Source organism: Panulirus ornatus, chromosome 71 (genome assembly GCF_036320965.1).
Source record: "Panulirus ornatus isolate Po-2019 chromosome 71, ASM3632096v1, whole genome shotgun sequence".
In the NCBI taxonomy this organism is placed as follows: Eukaryota; Metazoa; Arthropoda; class Malacostraca; order Decapoda; family Palinuridae; genus Panulirus; species Panulirus ornatus.
This window is the reverse complement of record NC_092294.1, coordinates 12,192,254-12,215,519: the sequence shown is the minus strand read 5'-3', so window position 1 is coordinate 12,215,519 and position 23,266 is coordinate 12,192,254. Positions and strand designations below refer to the sequence as shown.

The 23,266-nt window shown below is 45.0% G+C and overlaps 1 long non-coding RNA gene across 1 annotated transcript in view; it reads right to left on the bottom strand.

Moving 5' to 3' along the window:
- Positions 1–2,518: 2,518 nt before the first annotated feature.
- The window catches only part of LOC139748008 (uncharacterized), a 48,920-nt gene continuing 28,172 nt past the window's right edge, over positions 2,519–23,266 (bottom strand). The window contains exon 3 of the long non-coding RNA XR_011712509.1: positions 2,519–2,600. This is a non-coding gene — a long non-coding RNA (uncharacterized lncRNA). The remainder of the gene's footprint in view (positions 2,601–23,266) is intronic.

Genomic DNA, 23,266 nt, shown 5'->3' with positions numbered 1-23,266 from the left:
CGAGACGACGACGCCACCATGGTAGTCTCCTCGAAGGGGAGTCGGCCTCATCTTTCGACAGTCGTAACTCTCAGGATGGTTCTCCCACACGGTAGACTTGGTTGTTTTCAGTACTCCACGACACGAGTGCTGTCGTTCCAGAACTCCACGACAAGGAGCAAGAGTTATCGTGTCAGGAGTGGACGACAAGAAGCCAGGGTCCTTGTAATCGATCAGTTCCGCCGCACTCCACGACACAGACTGAAGACGTTAAAGAAGATATCTTTTCACCCCTTTTTCTAGAAATTATCTTGGTTTTGTGGTTCTGTGTGGTCGAAGAGGTGGTTTTGCTGCAATCAGAGTCGACTGGATAGTAGAAGGATTTCCGTAACTAGCTGCTCTGCCTTCGGGTTGGTATAGAAATGACCCGGAGGCGCTGGATCCTCCTCGCCATCTAAGACACTGGAAGTATTTGACGAGATCTTCCAGCACTGCGACAGTTCCTAGTGACGTCTTCGACAGCTAATCTACCCAATGTGATCTTAAACCACCAGGCCTATCGCACCATTGTCCCACAACAACTGGCCTTCCCTCTCCCCACAATTATATCCACACCACAGTTCTCGTGGGAACTCCGTAAATCTGTAACACAAACCAATCCAATTCGAGCTGAAAAGATTTGTTGATGACCACCCAGCGTTGTCACGCTATGTTTGTCAACTCTTACGTGATGTCAATCAATGTGGCATCACGTGATCGTTTTTTTCCACTCCGCACGTTCGTCCCAGGGCACGTTCCCTAAGGCACGTTCCCCTGGGCACATACGTTCCCGACCCTCACCAACCCTCCTGCTTTTTTTTCTATTTCATTTCAAGAAATTGTCGAACTTTTTTCAGGAAAGATTACTGCTTGTCTCGAAGCGAAGTATCCTGCTGGATCCTCATCATACAGTGATTGGCTATGCAACACGAGGTACCCGACTAAATCCTCATTAAGAAATGATTGGCTATGCAGTCTTTGCTCATTCACTGAAGACTAAGTGTCATGCGATTGGTCCTCGACACAATGTTACGAAGTTACTCCGTACAATGATTCGCAAACCTTCGTGTAGACTGCTGGTATGAAGCTATGAGAGACTTCCTCGTACCATACACACACACACACACACACACACACACACACACACACACACACACACTGAGGCGTATGACACAACTACGCTGATTTGCTGGGATCTACTGTATTGCTTAGACAAAAATACCCTAATCTTAATCCATTCCAAGTTCTAAAACCGATCAACTCTTCCCCACTGGATCAGTCTGATGCATTACGACTACACAACACAAGGCAGCTCTTATACAGTCACATACTCCCCGACGACACACTCACTTGACGTTGAACTGGACTGACCGGATGTGATGACTAGTCGCATGGAACATAATTTCTTAATATTAAAGTTTCGGTGTTCTCTTTATCATGGCTTTTTGCTTTATGATGTCTGTGTTCATGACATGAAATTACTCACGACCTTGAATTGTATATATATATATATATATATATATATATATATATATATATATATATATATATATATATATATATATATATATATATATATACATATATATCCCTGGGGATAGGGGAGAAAGAATACTTCCCACGTATTCCCTGCGTGTGTTAGAAGCGACTAAAAGTAGTGGGAGCGGGGGGTTGGAAATCCCCCCCTCCAGTTTTTACTTTCCCGAAAGAAGGAACAGAGACGGGGACCAAGTGAGAATTTTTCCCTCTAAGGCTCAGTCATCGGTTCTTGACGCTACTTCGCTATACATCAGGGAATTATCAAGCGAGAATGGATGCGTAAACTTACAAGGGAACTGCACAAACCCCAAAGTTGGTTCGATACATGGTTGATGAAATTCACCCCAAATACACGTTGAGTGATATAGGCGGGACACGACGGAAGAGGGCCTTCTTACTATATCATTTAGCAGGAATTTTGCAACAGGTCTGCTTGAGGTAAAGACATGGGAGTCGATAGTGACCCTAACTACTTAGTCCTTAGGAGACGAGTGAAGTAAACTGTCTACATCCAATAACAGAATTACATTCAAGTTCAGAGATACGAAAACATTTAGTATGCTGTCAAACCCTATGCCAAGACGAAATTATATTTTGCTTCTAACGCTTCGTTACCACGGCTGAAATGTATACACACACACAAACAACAACAATAACAATACTACAAGAGAAAGTCCACAGGATGGAGACAAAGATGGTACCGGAATTAAGAGAGAGAAGTAACAGAGAAAGGCTTGAGGCCTATCGAGGCATACGGACACACACACAAAAAAAAAATAATATAGAAAAAGTTTAAGAGATAGGGCTGCAATAGTCTACAGCTCCCTTTCTCTCTGTAGTACAAATAGGCAATTACACGCATAAAACATTTATGTACAAAGCGGAAAGTTACCCTACCTTGGAAAATAAACAGCAAATCAGAAAGGCAAAGACGAGGACACACCTACCTGTGCTGGCGAGTCTCGTCTCCTGGTTCCTGTACGTCCTGGTTGATCATCATAGTCGTCTTCCAGCAGTACTTGATCTTAATGATGAACACGTACCTGAAATTTCAAGTTCATTTAAAGATGCCCTTATCAGTAAAGATATGAGTAAGATACACATATCATGTAAATATGTCAGTGCAGATGCAACTGTAAACAAAAGTGTGAATATCAAAAGGTCATTGAATATCAAACGATTTCATCTTAGTGAATAAGTAATTAACAATAAGGATGTGAATATCATTAAATCCTTCATTCCTTCTTATTGCCCAGACTGGACAAGAATCATATTCTCTACTTTTTCAGCTAAGATTTCCTCAGCTACTGATAGCTCTCTGGTTTCAGGCTTCGTCGCTCCCCTAAATCTTCAAGGTTCTGCCTCAATCTTTTTCCATGAAAATTGTGCGAATGAGGTCATGGCTGTGACCCGAGGCACAGGTCGCGGTGTATTGTCTCTCGTATGAGAACCTTGTGGACAGGTTCCCACCAATGTTTCCACAAATTCCTTTCGTCAGTTGGGTGTGGTAGACAACACGTCTTATATTACTCGGTTAATAAACTCCGCCACACTCCTGACCCTAAAGAAGAAATATGAAATATCTCAGTTCTCCTGAGAATCAATAATTTACCGCAAGGAACTTTTACTATACGATTTACCTCAGTAAACTCATACTGGTAGATAATGACATGTAAATATGAGGTAACTGTAAGCCAGCAGGACGCTCGTCTGCCGCAGACCAGCCTTCAGGTCATGCGTCTGCGGCACAAGTGTGAACACACATCACACCATCACGACCTCTTCGAAGTTCAGGATATTTCAACGTTTTCTGAAAAATAAGCGAGACGTACTAACAAGTGACGTAATTACTCACTAATAAACTTAAGTCTTCCACAAAGTGTTCCAGTACGTGATGAGCAAGTGGAGCGGCATCTCGCCAGTGGTTCTGTGGACATCTAATCCACTGACCAGGTCGAAAATAGGTAAGCGACTGTGGTCTGGTAAAGAAGTCTACCTTTTTAGCCATCACGCACACCTCCCCACCCTCTGGAGATCATAGATCAGGCTTTTCAGGAACAATCCTACGGGCAGATGGCTTTAGAAGTGACAACCGATGTTACACAAGAGGCGATTCTTGCTAAACTGTGTTGTGTGGAGGGGTCAAACGTATGGCGAAAACCAGTCCTCCGCTGTAGGAAGGAAACATACGTGGTCTACGTAAGATTTCATACAAAAGTTACTTTACTTCTTTCTGCTAGTGAGTGGGGGTTATAACAATTTCAAGTGGTTTAGGAAGATAAGGTCCTTGGTAAAAGCAAGATCGATTCTGTAGCGGAAAAGAAGTCAGACGAGAGCTAAAAAGACAGACTGACAGAAAGAAAGATAGACTGACAGGGAAGACATAGACAAAGACAGAAATAGAAGGAGGCAAAGAAAGAGAAAGAATGTGTTCGTTTTTCTATCAATCTTTTTGGCTCGTACTTTCGACTTACAAGTCTTTCCTGTCGCCTTTCATCTTTACTTTGTATATCTACGCTCTCCATCTCACTCTCAACTATGGATAAACTTCCAAGCAATATTCTTATTTCTAGACACACGGTTATCGATGAACGGTATTTCTAGACACACGGTTAACGATGAACGGTATTTCTAGACACACGGTTAACGATGAACGGTATTTCTTAAACGACTAAGGAGGGAAAGTCACTTCAGCGGAGACTCGAGAAAGGAAACCTAACGTGAGGGAATGAGAAAGTTGTGTGGGCAACGGTAGGTTAGCAAGCACCGGAGACTCGGGGTCCAGGTCGAGGACGTGGCCGCTCGTGGAAATACCTCCTCCTCGAATGTAAGGCTTCCGGTCAGCCAGGAACTTTCTCCTGGTGTTCCAGCTGAACACACGGCCTCTGACGTGTGCCAGTGTAAACATGTATACACTCGTTGATATGAACAGAAGTCTATCAAACATACACCATTAGTAGATCCATAGGTAACCATAGAAGTAAACACAGGGAATTAAAGATATCTAATAGTCTCGTACACACACAAACACACCCCCACACACACACACACACACACAGTCGGAGTGAGCGTTTAGACGTGACTTCTCGCTAGTAATGATGATTCTCCAAGCGACGTCATTAGCAGGAGATGAAACCCTTGTTAAGCACGTAAACAGAAGAGGCACTCAAGTGGGAACAAGCACTTACACTTCAGGGGATTGCTGGTGCAGACTTGTCACGTAAACATAACAGTCTTGACGAACAGGCTTTCTTTCGCGATGTTTATATTGTTTGTATCCACACACGGCCGCTATCCGCAGTGAAGTACCCACCCACAGCCAACATCCACATGCTGTTCTCACCCAAAGACTATCCACAATCACACTGTGGTCACATCCATATATTGTCCACACTCAAACGTGTTCTACAGTCACATATTACCAGCATTCCCACACTGTTCACATCCACATACAACATTCACAGACATCCACACACTGCCGTCCTCAGCAATGCTCTCGATAGCGTTGCTCCCTGACGTGGGCTGGATGTGCACATTGCAGACAGACCCAAGAACAAAACGAACCCAGATGACGAAAGGTGACGGAGAAATATAATGGCTGAGGATGTTTGTTGTGGCTTTTGCTCTGTGATTAATTCCTGCACAGTCACTGATAACCGTGACGTCAGGTCCTGTGGAGGCATCCAGACTACAGGGCCGTTGAGGGATGATCCACCTGCCTCTCATTCCATGAGAACTTCTCATCCTGCATTACACTCAGACACGCAGACGGTGTCGACCGTTTCCCTCGTCCTGAAGTTTCCATACTTGTAAAATAAAAGGATGATAAAGAAGACGAAGGGAAGAATACTCATAATTGCATGACGGTCTCAACAGAAGGGTAGTGCAAGTGGATGGTGGTCGCTAGCTGGCCCACACCTCTGGGCTGTCAACTCACTGACCCGTGATAACGTTGCTCAGCGAGGCCGGCGGTGCTTGTCCCCGGCGCTGCAGTACTGTATCCTGACCAGAGCGCTCGTGATCGCTACTGTAGTAAGGTAGAGAACGGTCCTTCTCTCGCTATCTCATCGTTAGGAGACTCTTAAACGCGATCATCTGACCCAAAGGTCACGTTTCCAGCACCGTCTTGTATCAACGAACAACTCCACAGTACTGTCCCGCACCAGCCAAATGGATTTATGTATTGCCTGTAGCGAACACCTCCCTCTGGCGTCCAGATGTTATAGCAGCAAAATATTGTTGCTTATCAGCTGATCTTTTGTATACAGGCTTCTTTCACTGTTGAGATGAGCATCTCCCTTGGATCTACGTATGAGATATTCACTTAATACGTTAGAAGTGACCGAAATTGAAATCATATTAACTCACATTGTTGAAGGACGAAAAAATGAAGGAGGAAAGGTCAGGAGATAGTCGACGGTATGGGAACTGACGAAGAAAGAGGAGGAGGAGGGATGAGGGAGAGAGTGAGAATGTTGTGAAGAAAGAGATGGGTAAAGAGAGGAGCAGATGACGAGTTTTGAGGTGGGGGAAGGGGGAACTGTGGGTGTGGGTGGGTGGCGGGTGAGCAGATCTGGGCTGGATTTGTTTTTGTTAATGCTTCAAGGTTGTCTGTGTCGACGGAAGAGGAGCTCGGGTGGGAGGGAGAGGGCTGGGTTTTTGGATAACTGCTCGAGGAATGTGGAAAATTAAAGGGCTCGTCTAATTGCCAACATATTCAAGATGAAGAACTCGAAGACAAAAACAAAAATTTGATAAAGTGTGGCAACACGTAACCCAGCTTGACTGCCATATCTCTGGGGCTGACACAAGGTGCTGTATACACATGCGTGACGTAATCACATGTCTGGGGCGTTAAATCAACGTTAATATCATTATCATCATAATTTCTATCAAGGCGAGACAGGAAGCAAAGATTGTAGTCCATTGTGCAACGTCTCCGCCAGTCCCGCCAACCTGTGAACATTATTCCCCCACCAGATTCTGGGAACCATATTACTCTGTGTCACGTCACCACCCCGAGTCGTGCACATCTCTACAACGTCACAACTGCTATAAGTAGTTCTGCATTACGTCACGTTAATTTCTTTTCTTTGAACCCTTTTAACACTGCACAACAGCGTCCGCCTTGATTTAAGCATCTATATGCTACATTCCCCCACTTTACGTATCTCTGCACTAAATCACCCACTTTTTACGTATCCCTATCTTCCATCCCTCGCTATATGTATCTCCACACAATATTTCCCGATCTATGTATATTTACAATACATCTCTCCTCTTTTAATATCCCTACATTACACCCCCAATTTTTCACGTCTCTATACTACATTCCTCTGCTCTATATACGTCTGCATTCCGTTCTCCTGCTTTCTGTATCTTTGTAGTACAGTGTCTCTCTCTCCCGTCTTATGTATCTCTACTTCTCTCCTCTGCACATCTCCAGTTCCCATGCGCCACGTTTCCTAAATCACGCCCCTATGCAAGACCACCTCTTCCTGTGAAACTTCCTATCTCGCTACGCTCTCAGACACCATCTCCCCAACTTTAGCTCCCCTGTGTCACCTCCCTCACATCACGTACCCCTACTCCACAACCCGTTATGCCTCCTTCTCCTCCTCCATTATGTTCCTCAGACCATATTCATTGGACCTTATCCTTTTCATTCCTCGTCATACCCGAGACCGAAGGACAAATGCTTAATTGGTACTGAACGACTGACAGACTTACAACTGAGGATTGGAAAGACACAGCAGATTGTGAGAGACAGAATATATAAAGGGTTGGGTGGAGAAGATAGAGACAGACTTACAACTGAGGATTGGAAAGACACAGCAGATTGTGAGAGACAGAATATATAAAGGGTTGGGTGGAGAAGATAGAGACAGACTTACAAGTATAAGCGACAGAGAGAGGGAGAGACAGACAGTTGCACAGACGGACAGACGGGTAGCGAGCCTGAGGGCCGAGCTGGCTGGTCTCCTCCACTTCCGTCGGAACTTCGTGACCTTGTGACCCCAACCGACCACCCCCGCCCCCCACCTGCCACTTTCCCAGGCTCGCTCTATTCCCTCCTGCTTGCATGCACCTGCTTTCTGCCTGCCTGCCTGCCTGCTTCCTCCTGCCTGCGCTTGCTTGCTGCATGCACCCATCCGCTCACTGCCTGCTTCTCCTACCTACCTCCATTTGCTTCTTTCCTGCTTTCACTCCTGTGCCCCCTACTCCAATCCTCCTTCATTCTCTTGCTCTCTATCTACCACCAGTTCCTTTCATTTGCTGGCATTTGCTTCGTCCGGCTTTCACTTCCAGTCCTTTGTAAGTTTTTCGTCTGATGGCCCTTGTTTCGAGCTAAATATTCTATTTTCTTTTTATACATCACTTACAAGATCGTGAATTATAAGAAAATGGAGTAAAAAGTATATCTAGAAAAACAACGAACGCCTTTTGTACTGCGACGCATATTCATGAAGATGTCGACTGATGAAAATGGATGCACTGAAGGTGACAAAGTTCATAACTAGGTGATTGATCTTCATCGTGTAAAATAACAATCCGAAAGGAAAAATCGAGTCTGATGACTAGATAGGAATGTGAACTTATACATGCATTAAATTCAGTCATTTATGTGAAAAAAGAACAACGAGTAACAGAGTTAGATCTATCATATAGTGCTTTCAGAACCAAAAGCAACCAGAGCACCTATGATTCACTTAAAATTGTGTGGAAAAAATACATGAAAAATGGGTTCACTGATTTAATACTGGATATATTGCGCATTCTAGCGTCTCTTTTCAGGGTTTTCTCTCGGCTAAAAGGTAATTAGTTAAGGAAAAGGGGTTTAGATATTTGTAGCACAATGAACTGCTGTATATCAAAAAGTTGTAGTAGTTAGGCATAAATATTCGTTTTCTTCGAAAGTATTACCGTAGTAGAAAAACTTAATTTATAGGAGTAACTACTCTAGATGTTTTCTCCTTAAGGAAAAGTATTACTCGGTTGAGTTTAAGTTAAATAGAAATTGTGAATAGAAGTTTTTACAAGTCTTACGCTATAGATATAACCGAGGCTTCATTCTGTGTTCATTTTTCATGGGAAAAATGACAAGGAGCATTTATGGTGGTGTAAGGTGTAGGGAACTTAAAGAACAGACAGATATCATATGAGGAGGATACTGATAATGAAGTAGATTTCTACGCATGGTAAAGTATAAAACTAACCTAATCAGAAAAAAATAAACTTAACGCAGTAATTAGTTATTAGTGGGAGATAATTGATAATCATTATTCAAGTTAGTTATCCAATCAACGTGAAGAAATGCATAAGCAAAGTACAGGTATCATTCCCAAACAATGTACATCTCTAATACAAACAGAAATTTATACAAAAACTTATTCATATAGAAATTTACATTCCCAATAAAACCAAGCACGTAAGTACAAAAGTAAACGTATATCTCTTATGAGATGGACAGCCAACTACTGTACTAATTCTTGGTAGTTCAATTCATCTTTTTTTAACTCTCACAGAGAAAGTAAATAATCCTCCTCCTCCCTCTTGACACAGACAAGAGTAAAGACCGTCTAATGAGGCAAGATTCCGGATCTAATCCGACCTTCTGTAAACTTTAAGTTTGTCTTGCGTCATTCGTGTCAAGGAGAGAGTTGATGAGCCTGGAGGAACTGTTCTGGTCTCGAAAGTTAATAGTCTGTATTGTAGCTAAGCAAGGTGAGGTGGTCTTCCCTGTGGAGGTTGAGAATCGCGAGTAGCCGGCTCTCGGAAGTGGAAAGCTAAACAATACAGTAGGCGTATGAGAGCAAGGGACGAGAGTGGGGTGCACACTGAGGGGAGGGGGAGAGAGAGAGAGAGAGAGAGAGAGAGAGAGAGAGAGAGAGAGAGAGAGAGAGAGAGAGAGAGAGAGAGAGAGAACACAAAACAGTTTAGTATGTCCATCTGTCATTTGTCTAGGACATCATGCACTATCTACGAGGAAGATAGCCAGAGAGATGAGCAAAGTTGTTATCTGGTTTGTGAATCACTCCAATCATCATGAGAGTCTAGGCGGAAAATTGAAGATAGTGACAATATAGCAATAATTTGTGTCGAAACTGAATCTAAATTTAATGATTATAAAAAGATGCAACGGATGAATCCTTGCGCAACACACACACACACACACACACACACACACACACATGCACACACACACACACACACACACACACACACACATACACTGACCTGGAACGTAACACCAACAGCTTAAAGGCCGGAAACCACAAGCACGACTTCCACTTGTACTGGATAACGTATCCATTATGCACAGCTGTGTCACAGCACCACTGTCAGCCACAGCACAGGGTCACAGCACAACTGTCAACCACAGCACAGGGTCACAGCACCAGTGGCAACCATAGCACAGGGTCACATCACCACTGTCAACCATAGCACAGGGTCACAACACCACTGTCAACTATAGCACAGGGTTACAGCACCAGTGGCAAACACAGTACAGGATCACAGCACCAGTGGCAAACACAGCACCTGGTCGCAGCACCACTGACAAACACACAGCATCGTGTCACAGCACCTCTGGCAGCCACAGCACCACTGGCAAGCACTGCATAGGATCACAGCACCACTGGCAAGCACTGCATAGGATCACAGCACCACTGGCAAGCACTGTATAGGATCACAGCACCACTGGCAAGCATTCACAAGCGTCAGACAGGGAATGAGCGACCCAACTGATCAAATGACATCTGACTACCGAGTGAGCGGGACAAGTGGGGCACCAGCTTGTTCTATCGAAACGAGCTGAACGTTCGTTAATGCGCAAAGAAAACAGAAGGCTACACAACGAAGGGCAGGAGACTGTACAGCTAAGACAACTTAAAATCCTAGAATGTACGATGATTGTCCTCATACCTCGGTACAACCCTGGAGAAAACATGTTGATAAAACTCAAACAATTGTTTCTGTAGTTTTAGACGGAGGTGGAAGACTCGAGGGTTGATAAGGTCGATACAAGTAAAAGTATATTGTACACTTATGGCCACACGCCTGATGCTACATAGGACATAGCCGCACACGCAGAGAATACGCCAGGAGATGCTAACTACGGGTTCCCGTGTGGGGGTAGATATAGGCTCTAAGAACGATGCAACTGCTAAGGATCACAAAGCACAACCACGAAGTATCATCCTATACTGCTATTGATTCAGGATTTTCAGCCGTTTGGGATGTGAACGTTTTGCACTGTCTTCTCCATTATGTCAGCGCATTAGGCCGCCCACACAGGACACGTAAGAAGTCATTACCTGGTCATCTGTTTCCTTGTTTATCTCGGTGAAGATAGTGGCCAGGGTCGGCGGCCCGGCTGGCGCACGATGGAACTCATGTCCGGATACAGTCGACCGTTTCTCGTATTCCTTGCGACTCGTACAATTGATTATTCCTGCAGTTATGATTCCCAAATGACCGTTTTAGTGGTTACAGGCGAAGCTAAGCTGGAGGCTCACGCAATCTTCATGGAATTCTTTCTCTCTCTCTTTTTTTTTATACATTTGGATTTTATTTTTGAGAGCTTACGTGTTCCTCTCTCTCTCTCTCTCTCTCTCTCTCTCTCTCTCTCTCTCTCTCTCTCTCTCTCTCTCTCTCTCTCTCTCATACTCTAACTGCTGCCACATCGCCACTCAGTGTGTTGCATGATTAGAGCAAGGTTGACAACAGGATAAACATCATGTCTGTTTCATGACTAATAACTCTATCTTGACACCTTCACGGAGGTCTTCTCTGTTGCTGGTGGATCTACGATGTGTGTGTGTGTGTGTGTGTGTGTGTGTGTGTGTGTGTGTGTGTGTGTGTGTGTGTGGAGCTCCAAGTCGCAACACAACCAACACTTGTGATCACAACAAAACCATCCCTCCAGTTAGGGAGACTGGTGTACAATGGCTTGCTGTGACAACTGGTGATTATCTCTCATTACCCGCGAAAGAGATAACAACCCCTAACCTTTTGATAACAAGCTGGTCTATGAGCCATTCAGACGAGACAACACCCAGCAGTGGCCACAAGCCGGGCCCGGAGCTCCTGATTACCGCGTCTGTACAGGACCCTGGGCCTTGGCGACAGATGACGCAGCCTGTCATTTACTGTGGCACAAGTCGGGGGTCCCTCCTGCTCTTGGCTCCACTCACGACGCGTCCGTGGAGTGATGCACACAGCCACCAACTGGTAATTTCCGTGTGTCGTCCTCTTAATGAACAGGCGCTATCATCTCCTGCAGGGTGTGTGTGTGTGTGTGTGTGTGTGTGTGTGTGTGTGTGTGTGTGTGTGTGTGTGTGTGCGCGCACTTGCTAGTCCTTCGATGAATTTAAGGAAACTCTTGACGCCATAGACGTACCACTGAGCCGGAAGTATGTACGTCTTTGCACGTGTATGTCATGTGTATATGTGTGTGTGTGTGTGTGTAGTGGGGTTGGGGGACGTCTCTGTGTGGCTGTGCATGGATGTATCCGGCTACGAGTGGATGTATATAAGAAGACGACATAGAAATTATAGCTTTTAAATGAACGTTAAGAATATTAGTATCACTAGATCATGCTCAGGACTGAACACGCCCCTGGCTTACCCTCCATCTTGTTCCTGATTAACGTTCACTTCTGTAACTTGTTTCCTGAAGTCTGTCATATATTCTTTGTTATCCTTCACTTTCTTCTATCTTTTCTTATCTAATTATATTCCTTTTTACCTTTATCTTCTCAACCTCCTCTCCCGCCCGACCACCTCACAAGAAAATGTCAATAATTTTGGGCACCGAGCATCTTGGTGGCCTGCAGGGGCTTCGACACGGGTGGCGAGGTCGGCAGGGGCCAACCAGGGGTCAGAACTGGGGGTCATGGGCTGGGCTACACACGCAGGTCATCAGTGACAACACCAGGGGCGGAGGAAACCCTCAGGACGTTGCTAGGGGCAGACCTGTGTTGTTGACAGTGGAACAGGACCACACACACACACACATACACATACACACACACACACACACACACACACACACACACACACACACACACGTTAATGACTAAGCAGTGGGAATAGAATCAAGTGTTCGTGTGTTTGCAGATGATGATAAACTAAAGGAAGGAATTTGCGACGTCGATGCGACACATCGTAAGGGGATAAGTTGAAAGGCCATCTTTACTACAGCCTCACCTTCACTAGTAAGACCATCATGACTACCCCCCACCCCCCCCCCCCCCCCCCCCGGATTTATGGCGCTTTTCTGGCAGTATACATTTTTCCTCAAATAGTCAGACAGACAGAAAACAGAGACACATTTACCTTCATGATATAACAGACTAAATTACATTACCATTTCTATTCTTCATGATTATCACACACACACACACACACACACACACACACACACACACACACACAGTAAAGAAAGGGCGTCACGTGTTCCGTAGGTTTACAGCCTCAGCGGCCACACTAATGCCTCTAATTTTCTTCCCTTTAAAAGACCCATTGCAATGCATCAGCGGCGGGGAGGCAGCCCTCACCCCAGCGTCCCTCTGACACACGGGTCATCCTACCTTGCTACCGGAAGCTGGTAACCCTCCTCTATTTTTCTATGAAATATTAGGCCAAATATTAACATATAATGACTTAATTAACATCTGTAGCAACCTAGAAACAAGTCGGTAGGTATAAATTATACAGGTGAAGCCAAAGATACAAACGTATAGCTTAACTTACTAAAATCGAAGTGAATTTGAATTCTTACCAGTTTCAAGCTTCACTTAAATCATCTACTTCATGTTTTTCTTTTTTCAAACTGCATTTTAGATGCTTTTAACATCGGAAAGATGCTTCTCTGAATGATTGAAAGTTAACTTTACCAAAACCTTTCCTCTAGTATTTCATTTGTTAGTCATAGATTCGAACCTACGTCTCCTCACCATCACTTCTTTCACGCTGCCCTTTCCTCTTTCCCTTCCTTCATGGCACCCTTCCTTCCCTTCAGGCATTCCCCCTAGTGACATTATTTCCCTTTCCTCATAACACCTCCTTTTCACCTTTTTCTAACTTAAGACATCACCTTATCACATGACAGTCATTCCTTCTTTCATGACACCGCTTTCCCTCACAAACGCCACCTTCATTCTTCGCTCATGACATCCCCATTCCATCAACCATGTTTAATGAGTCTCCATCTAACAAGTCTTCTTCCCCCAACCACCTCTCGCCCGTCATGCAAAGTCAAGCGTTCCAATACAGTCATTACCTATGCAAAGTTCAGATGCTCGGGGCGGTACGTGCAACACGGGGTCAAGTTCCTGACCCCTGTAGCCCCCATACCTGCTGCCTGACCTTTTTTCATGACCTGTCAGCTCCTCCTCCTCCTCCTCCTCCGGCTGACCTGGCACCACTTGGTCATCTCTGACCTTTGACCTCTTACTGCTGTACTGCTGACCCATCCCATGTGCTCTGACCCTGCTGACGTATTCCTGATGGATCCAAACCTGCTTCTATTGATCTGTTCAGCTGTATATACTAACTTTTGTTTATTATTGTTGATTGACCTACTATTGGCCTTAGATCTATTATACATATCCAACCGACTGCTACCTGCTTCTGACCTACTGCACATGACCTGTGTGACCTGCTCTTCTTGTTACATGTCAACCTCTCCAAGTCATCAGGTTCTGCCGCATATGGAAACCAGTAACCTTGATTAATGGCTGACTATAAAAATTATACTTGTACGCTCCTACACAAACAAAGCCCATCTCATACAGAGTCCTAAGCAAAGAGACTTGTCGACAGACCCCTTAATCCAACACTCTATGTCTGACTTGCCCATTTTCACACATACGCCTTAAACACACCCTTCCTCTTTCGTACTCAGGCTTTATTAACAACATACATTCTTTTCGAAAAGAGTCTTTGTTCACATGTATTCTTACCAAGATAAGCAGAGCCCCTTAGGCATGTACCTGACTCCACGGGCCGACTTTTCCACGGCGTTGGTAAGATAGACTGGTCGTGATAATATCACAGACAGGTTCCGCGAAGGTCGGGTTGTATGGGAACTGACCAGAGCCTGGGATAGTCAGGGGAGACCCGAGACGATAGACGAGGAGATTGATACAGAGAGAGAGAGAGAGAGAGAGAGAGAGAGAGAGAGAGAGAGAGAGAGAGAGAGAGAGAGAGAGAGAGAGAGAGAGATTGGTATGTATATACACTATAAAAAGTCAACCCTCTCTTCTGTCTGCAGGTACGCTAAGGACGCTGCCAGACGCAAGATGACTAACCCCCAACACACTATTGTCAATAATTCACCCATTTCCTCAGCAACATAGAAACAGATGGCTGCTAGGGTGATATATTTGATATTTTGATATGTTTTTATTCAACGGGGAGGTTGTGCCAGTAATATGGGACTTATGAGGACAAATGGCTGGAGTGAGAGGATATACGACTGAACAATGCCATTCTGTCGTTTTCCACCCTGTGTCGGGGTGAGCAGACGAAGGCCCGAATCCATCAGTGATATTAAGACATAGAAGGAGGGGGCAAAGGGCCTATTTGAGGAGGTCCAGGAGTGAGGGAGGGGTGGCTATATGACCCACAAGCAGAGATAATTAGACGATAAAGGATATATGGTTCCGGTAGGCTCCACGGTGATCGGGTGACGACCCTTTGGCCCTACATCAGCAGTTCCTACCACCCCTGCTCTCCTGCTGCGACTGCTACAGGTGTTGCTACTGTCTGTCTGTACCTTGTTGTGGTAGTGTGCACCTTCTCGATACTGTGAGATTCCATGAGGCAGGGTTCGGGGTGGGTTTACGGTCTACTGCTCCTGGCGAAGCGAGGGTCTGTTGCTACTGGCTCCGACTGCCTCCACACATGACAGACGAACGTCATAAGAAGTGCCCAGACTTTTTTACGTATTGTTTTGTCGTTGAGGGAGATGGAGTAGATGTGTTAACATCAGGCGTTGAAGTACGTATCAATTTTTATATACAAACAAGTAGACTTTACTGTCCTGCTTTTTATGTCTAAAATATTTCCTGGACACATTTCAACTAACAGACTATACTAGACACTGCTGTCTTTACAAAGTGACTTCTTTTGATAGATTTTTCTTTGTCTTAATTTGTCTTGCAGTAGATAGTAAAGGCATGACTACTGAAATGGATTTAGATTAAACGTAGCTGATGGGGATACGTCTGCTGAACATAAAAATTTGTCTTGGAAGAACTCAAAAGTGGAGAGAACGTTTCTGAAGATGTTTTAAGAACATTTTCTTGTTTTCGCCTTGACGAATGTGCGTTGATTGAGCAGACAAAAGGGACGAACCAGCCTCTCTGAGCTAAACAGGTGGGGTTACCCCAGTGGGTGGGCCAACTCCCGACTGTCAACAAAGGTAGGGCTTCTCTCTCTCTCTCTCTCTCTCTCTCTCTCTCTCTCTCTCTCTCTCTCTCTCTCTCTCTCTCTCTCTCCTCTAGGACCTCTTCTCAGCTCACTGAAGCTGACGTTCTCACGGGGTCACTTATTGCTCATCTTCCTTAACATCTCTTCACACACAAACAGTTTGCCTCCAGCCCTTCCTCCTCCAAGTAATGCCTCCATCACATCTCACAGGATGTGTCGCCCCAGCATACCTAATACACACACTACCAGTCACAAGCACATACACCCTTTCTATATACACAGACTCCTCACCACACACGCACACACAAAGCGGTTCATCGGACCAAACAGGTGGGGTCCACTTCCCCACAGACATGGCCGCCTGTGTTCCATTATATGGACCGCTGGCTGCTGCCGCAGCCGCGGCACCGCATCAAAGGGTTCGTGGAGGCGGCCTGGGGTATGTCTGGAATGTTGTGCCGAGAGAATTAATTTTCTGGTCGATTGTCTTGTGTCGTTCGCTGTGTTTTGACCTTTATTGTCCGGCGTCGTTGCTCGAGCTGCCTTGTGTTCGCTGCAACCGTTTGAGCGCTGGGCTGTGTTCATTGTAACCGTTCGCTGCAACGGCTTGAGAGCTCGACTGTGTTCGTTGTAACCGTGTGAGCCATATATGAGTCGTGTTTGCTGCAAACGTTTGATCGCAGACTTGTGATGTCGCTGCAGCCGTTGAGCGTTGTGTTGTGGCAGCGATGACGGGTTTTGTTTCCCGCGTTCTGGGTATTGTGGTGGCGTCCTTTAAGATCAGTGTAATGGTGTGTGATGGGAAGGGCTGTCGCTCAAAAGGCTTTGAATGGGGCAGCGCATAGAACCGAATGAGCCTGAGAGGTCTCTAAATCGAGATCAATTAATGTGTGTGTGTGTGTGTGTGTGCCTGTGCACTTCACCGCAAATATATATTGTGTAACATGGCACAATTACAAATAATCTTTGATATATATATATATATATATATATATATATATATATATATATATATATATATATATATATATATATATATATATATATATGACAATAGTGTGTTGTCAGGAAGCTGGAAAAATCTTCAGTAAAATCAGAGGGCTTGAGAGGTAATTGTTTGTCATAACAACAAAAAAATTCAAAACACACACACACACACACACACACACACACACACACACACACACACACACACACACACACACACTAAGAAGGAACCAGTCCACCGACTTCCTTCTTACCTGAGCAATACACGTGTATCGTGAGCCCTGACGGCGGATACACGGGTGGCTATGTGTTGATGCGGATACATAGGACGTAGGAGAGAGCGTGACCGTGTAGAGAAGAGAAATGTAATCAACGAATGGAGGAGAGTAAAGCAGGAAGGGAGTTGGAAGTGAAAGAGAAGGTGAGAGGCAATGCGGACGCTTGAATGGGAAGAAAGTAGGGAGTCATTGCATAATGAGAGTGGATGGAAGAGGCGTGAGGGGAGAGGACTGGAGTAGAGGGGAAACTAGGGGGAATGGTTGAGTAATTAAGGAGAGGGGAGGGGAGGAGAGGTCTCCAAGGCCCTCAGCTGATGAATAGTAATTGGATGACTTTTTTTTCCACTTCAAATGCAGGAAGGTATGCAGGTTCAGGGTATCGAACCAGGAGACCAGAGGTGACCTAAGGGGAGAGAGAGAGAGAGAGAGAAAGAGAGAGAGAGAGAGAGAGAGAGAGAGAGAGAGAGAGAGAGAGAGAGAGAGAGAGAGAGAGAGAGAGAGAGAGAAGGTCAGTGAGGAAAGTGAGGCCCAGTGTAGGTATTCTGTCCCCTTCTCCTCCCCACTAACCTCGTCACCCCTGACCCATGTAAGGGGGATCCGGGGTAACGCTGCGGCTCAGTTCTGGGGATTAAACACGACCGTAATCCGGCACGTGGAGGGTCTTACTGGGGGTAGGGAGAGAGAGAGAGAGAGAGAGAGAGAGAGAGAGAGAGAGAGAGAGAGAGAGAGAGAGAGAGAGAGAGATTATTTGATATACAAGGCATCATATGCGAGTGGGTGAGACAGACAAAATGTGTCATCATCACCCCATCAAACCTTGAGCATTGTCATAAACCAGCAAACCCAAGATTGTGTAAAGAGAGACAGATGACGAAACCTTAAACTTGATATGCGAGGTGTCTTAAAATTTCCTAACATCAATTTCCTCTTAGAGGGGATTACAAGCTCGTGCAGAGGATCAGATTCCTTAATCCTAAACGAGTGGGTGACAGAGGAAGTCTGGCGCCAGGAAGATCCTCTGTCACTTATAATTTTCATCGCACGTATAATGTTGCTAATTCCTTAACGCCACATTTAACAGATTCGACACTGGTAGTCTGTCCGAAAGAGCATCATATTTCGTATGTGATTTTTCTTCTATCGTTTTTAGAAATTAGAGAAGAATCCAATCCAAAAGATATCTATGATACGTGGACGTTTCCACATATATATTAGATATTTTGTCATAGGAAACCTAAAGAGGTATTCCCATATTGTTTTTTTTTTTCACAGTCAGTCATCTAAATGTTCTCGGCTTGGCACAAGGGAACTTTTGGCGACACATAACGTCGAACATCTTGACAGTTGATGGATCGATAACCTCTGCCATTTCCACTAAGGTTTTATACGTGAGGTTTATCAATAAGAATATATTAACAACATTCGCGCATACTTGCCTGGGGAGGAGATTTGTAACCCAGGGACCGTGGGCAGCGGTGTGACGGGTGAGGAGGTAAACCATGACTCGCGTGGTGCCTCTTACCTCACACACAACAACAGACCACACCATGTGTTCCTGAGGGCAGGGGCACGACAGACTGGGCGGTGACAATGACCCAAAGGCGTGGGCGCGACAAACAGAGCGGTGACCATGACTTGAGGATGGGGGTGCGACAGACGGGGCGGTGATAATGCCTCGAAGGTGGAGAGGGTGCGACAGACGGGGCAGTAACCATGATCTAAGGACAGGTGTGCGACAGACGGGGTGGTGATCATGACTCGAGGACAGGGGTGCGACAGACGGGGTGGTGATCATGACTCGAGGACAGGGGTGCGACAGACGGGGTGGTGATCATGACTCGAGGACAGGGGTGCGACAGACGGGGTGGTGATCATGACTCGAGGACAGGGGTGCGACAGACGGGGCGTTGACTAATTCGAGCTACACACATGAACGCTGCTCAAATTGTCCTGGGAAACTAGTCTTCAGGATTTCCAGATGTTGAACAGCGAGAGCGAAAGTAAGAAGGGTAGGAAGGGAGTGAGGGAAGGAGGAAGGGAAGAGGATGGAGTTTGTTTGTAGGTGAGAAGGAAAGAAGGGAAGGAACATATGGAAGGAAGGCAGAATTTAAAGGATGGTAAGGAAAACAGATGAATATAAGATACAGGATTATATCGAGGAAAAACGAAATTAAAAAAGTAATGAGAAAGAAAGATAAGGCGGTAGAGAAAGAGTTAGCTGAAGGAAAACACATGATAGCAGGGGGATGAATAAGACAAGAACTAAGAATGGAGTGTATAAGGATAATAAGTAATAATGATTCTTTTTCTTCATTACTGAGATGTTTCTACACCCAAGACATTATTCTTGCTGCCCCCAAGCTACAACTACGAATATATTATCATGCACGATGAGATAAAGAGAGATAAAGACGTCTGGTGACTGGATAAGTGGTTCAGCAGGACGCAGAGAGAGAGAGAGAGAGAGAGAGAGAGAGAGAGAGAGAGAGAGGGAGAGAGAGAGAGAGAGAGAGAGAGAGAGAGAGAGAGAGAGAGAGAGAGAGAGAGAGAGAGAGAGAGATCAGTTAGAATAAAGAGTTCAGAAAATCAAAGGTGAAATGAAGAAGAGAGAAGCCATGGTGGATCATAGCGAGCTATGGCGTCACTCTAGTGCTGAACAAAAGAAAGGAATCGGTCCCAAACGCAAGTCACATCAGAAATAACTCCCACAGTTCGCTCCCTCCCCAAACCTAGTCCCATGTATCAACAAAGAACTACACACACACACAGCTTAATTCACTGCTCCGCTGAATGCCTCTCAGGGAAAATAATACGTAGAAGAAACCCTCCTCCCTGGTCGGTGAGTGGCGGATCCATTCCTTCCCTTTTCCCAGAGTCCTCAAGTCCTGACATTATGGCTTACATTTTGGCATCGAACTCCATTGTCTGCCAGTTATGCCCCTTTAGCCTGGAGCCTTTAGTACATCACGCAAGTTGGCAAAAACACACGTGTGTGTGTGTGTGTGTGTGTGTGTGTGTGTGTGTGTGTGTGTGTGTGTGTGGGCAGGTATCTAATGTCTTGTTTGTTTGAATATCGGTGTTAGAGTTTTTTGTACAGATGTCAACGTCGTGTTTGTGCAAATATGTCTGTCAGTGATTAAATATCTGAGGTGTGGCAGATGTGTCTGTCTGTAGTACAATGATATTTGTATGTGATTCGTCATTCATATCAATATTTGGGTATGCGTCTATGTAAGTGCAGGTTTAAGTGTTGAACTCTTAATCCGCGTAAATTGCTCCTCTCTCTCTCTCTCTCTCTCTCTCTCTCTCTCTCTCTCTCTCTCTCTCTCTCTCTCTCTCTCTCTCTCTCTCTACAAGCCCTCCTGCGACCTTTGCTCTACTACATATTTGCTGACCCAGCCACACCTTTATTGGCGGACACCAACAATTTACACACACACACACACACACACACACACACACACACACACACACATTCATAAATCAGTGCAGAATAAGTGACCAATATGCACCAAACACTTAAGAAATCGAGTAATACTTCTGTTCGCTTCCCTGGACAGTCGCATGCAAGACCATCTATGTTAACCTAACTTCCCTCCTGATTACCACTCACTGAGGAGCGAGAAGTCCTCGTGGTTATCAGGAACATGAACGAAGGCAAAGTAATTTCATCTGATGTAAATTATGATAATTACTTTCGCTAGACCAACGTCCCTACACTTAGAGAAATATACATCCATACATTGACAAACATTCACATACACTTACATATACAAAAGGTTCACATACATAAACACGTACACATACACAGATATACACAAGCTGGCACATACACCCATGAAGCTAGTTTTTATCTAGTGATACAAACTGAACCAGTTCAGAGCAATACCTTTCCCTAGGGAATACTACGCATGGAGTCACTTCTCAGGCACAAATGTTGTGTTGACACAGAGTAACTGTTATATCAACGTACGTGAACATTATTGACAAACGATGCAAGACCTGTTGCTTGAGGTGTTGCAACACACTCTCATGATCCGCACGATCGCTAATGAGAAATTTGTGTTCATATGTCGTCATTCATCAGTATATGGATGGGATATGGTACTAACGACCTGAGTAGCTCCCTATTTGTACTGTCAGAGAGAGAGATTTACACCAGTGGTGACCCAACTCCTGCACATTGTGTATTGTCATATAACTTCTCAGATTTATGTATGCTGTCTGTATCAACCGTGTGTGTGTGTGTGTGTGTGTGTGTGTGTGTGTGTGTGTGTGTGTGTTCTCATTAGATGAAGGAACGTATCTTGCATCTCAAGCTAGCAGTGATGTCACAAACAATCTATATTCACTACATTATCAATGAATGATTTCTTGATGTTCTATTTAACACCCACCTGTGTGAAGTAAAAGGTAATCTCTTGTCATAATTATTTCATCACTTCTACCATTATGAACCACGACCTTAATGTGGTGTCTTCTCATGTTTGTACACAATGCCGATTTATCTAATTGACCTTTTCTATTCAAAAAAGTACAATGCCCGGTGTCATGCCCTTTTTTTTCTGCCTCTTCTATATCATCATAGTTCTTTCAAGGTACCCGTAACTACAGTAACCCTAGGGTAACATATCCTCATATCTTACAAATTACTCTCCACTAGCGATATATGCCCATGTTACCCGCAGGGCGGCCCTACATCCCTTTTTCTACGTGAGTTTGTAATTCTGGAAGACCGGGCTTTGGCAGGACTATTGTTCCGGGCTCCGGCTATTATTGGTGGGCTTTTGTTGAGCAAGTATTTCCCCAAGGGGGGGGGGGGGGGGGGGGAGTTAGTTGTAATGGTTAGTCTCGAAGGATCCAACCATAAACTTACGGTTGACCCCGGGTTATGCTGACCCCGGGTTATGTTGACCCCGGGTTATGTTGACCCCGGGTTATGTTGACCCCAGGTTATGCTGACCCCGGATTATGTTGACCACGGGTTATGTTGGCCTCGGGTTATGTTCTTCCCAGGGTATGTTTATCCCAGGGTATGTTGACCCGAGAGGATGATGAACCCAGGTTATGTTGACCTCAGAGTATGATGATACCCCGGGTTATTATATTGATCCAGGGGTATATTGACCCCATGATAGGTTGACCTCAGGTCATGTTGTCAACAGTATCATGCTTCTTGAATACATTTCCTCCACCGTTGCTATAATACTGCCCTTGATATGCTGCCTCGGCTTCAAGTACACAACATGTATACCACACAGTGTGTGTACCTCCTCGGTGTACTGCCTTAACACTTCCCCCTCCAATAAGTAACTTCCACCAGTCACTTCCTCCACTACGTATAGCCTGGCTGTAGGAACTTCATCCCCAGACCTCAACCACTACACCTACGGATACGCCCCCTCCACTAATGTCAACCTCCAGTATGGGTATGGTAGTGGAAACACCTCCATATAATCCTCCACACCATCACTGTCACCACTTGTGACATCAGCAGTACTGTCACCACGACTGCAACCATCGCTTCCACCACTACCATCACTCCCACTGCTATCACCACTGATCATATCATTTCTACATTTCTTCGTAGATATCACCGTCAACTTCAGTTCCTCCTGATGGTACAGCATTACCTACTACACAACGTAAGGCATCACCATCTACACGACACCCATCATTTCATATCGTAAGGACGGAGAGAGAAACACCTCGCCATTCCTCTATCTAGACAGGAAATAAATTGGTAATATAATTATTCGTCTGCAGACAGGTGGTGGAGGGGAACGAGGCACAAAGAGCCTGGTAACTGGCCTGTCTCATGTTTTGTGTTCTGTCACTTCTCTGTCTTGACAGACCCCCTTCGCCCAGTAGTGGCCAATAATTACATGGCCATTGCTTTGAAATGGACTCTTGCATGTATACAGCCATATGTACCGGTACATTCATGTGTACAATTAAAAACGGAAAGGAAAAACGAACTCAAAACACAATAGGAAAATGTCATC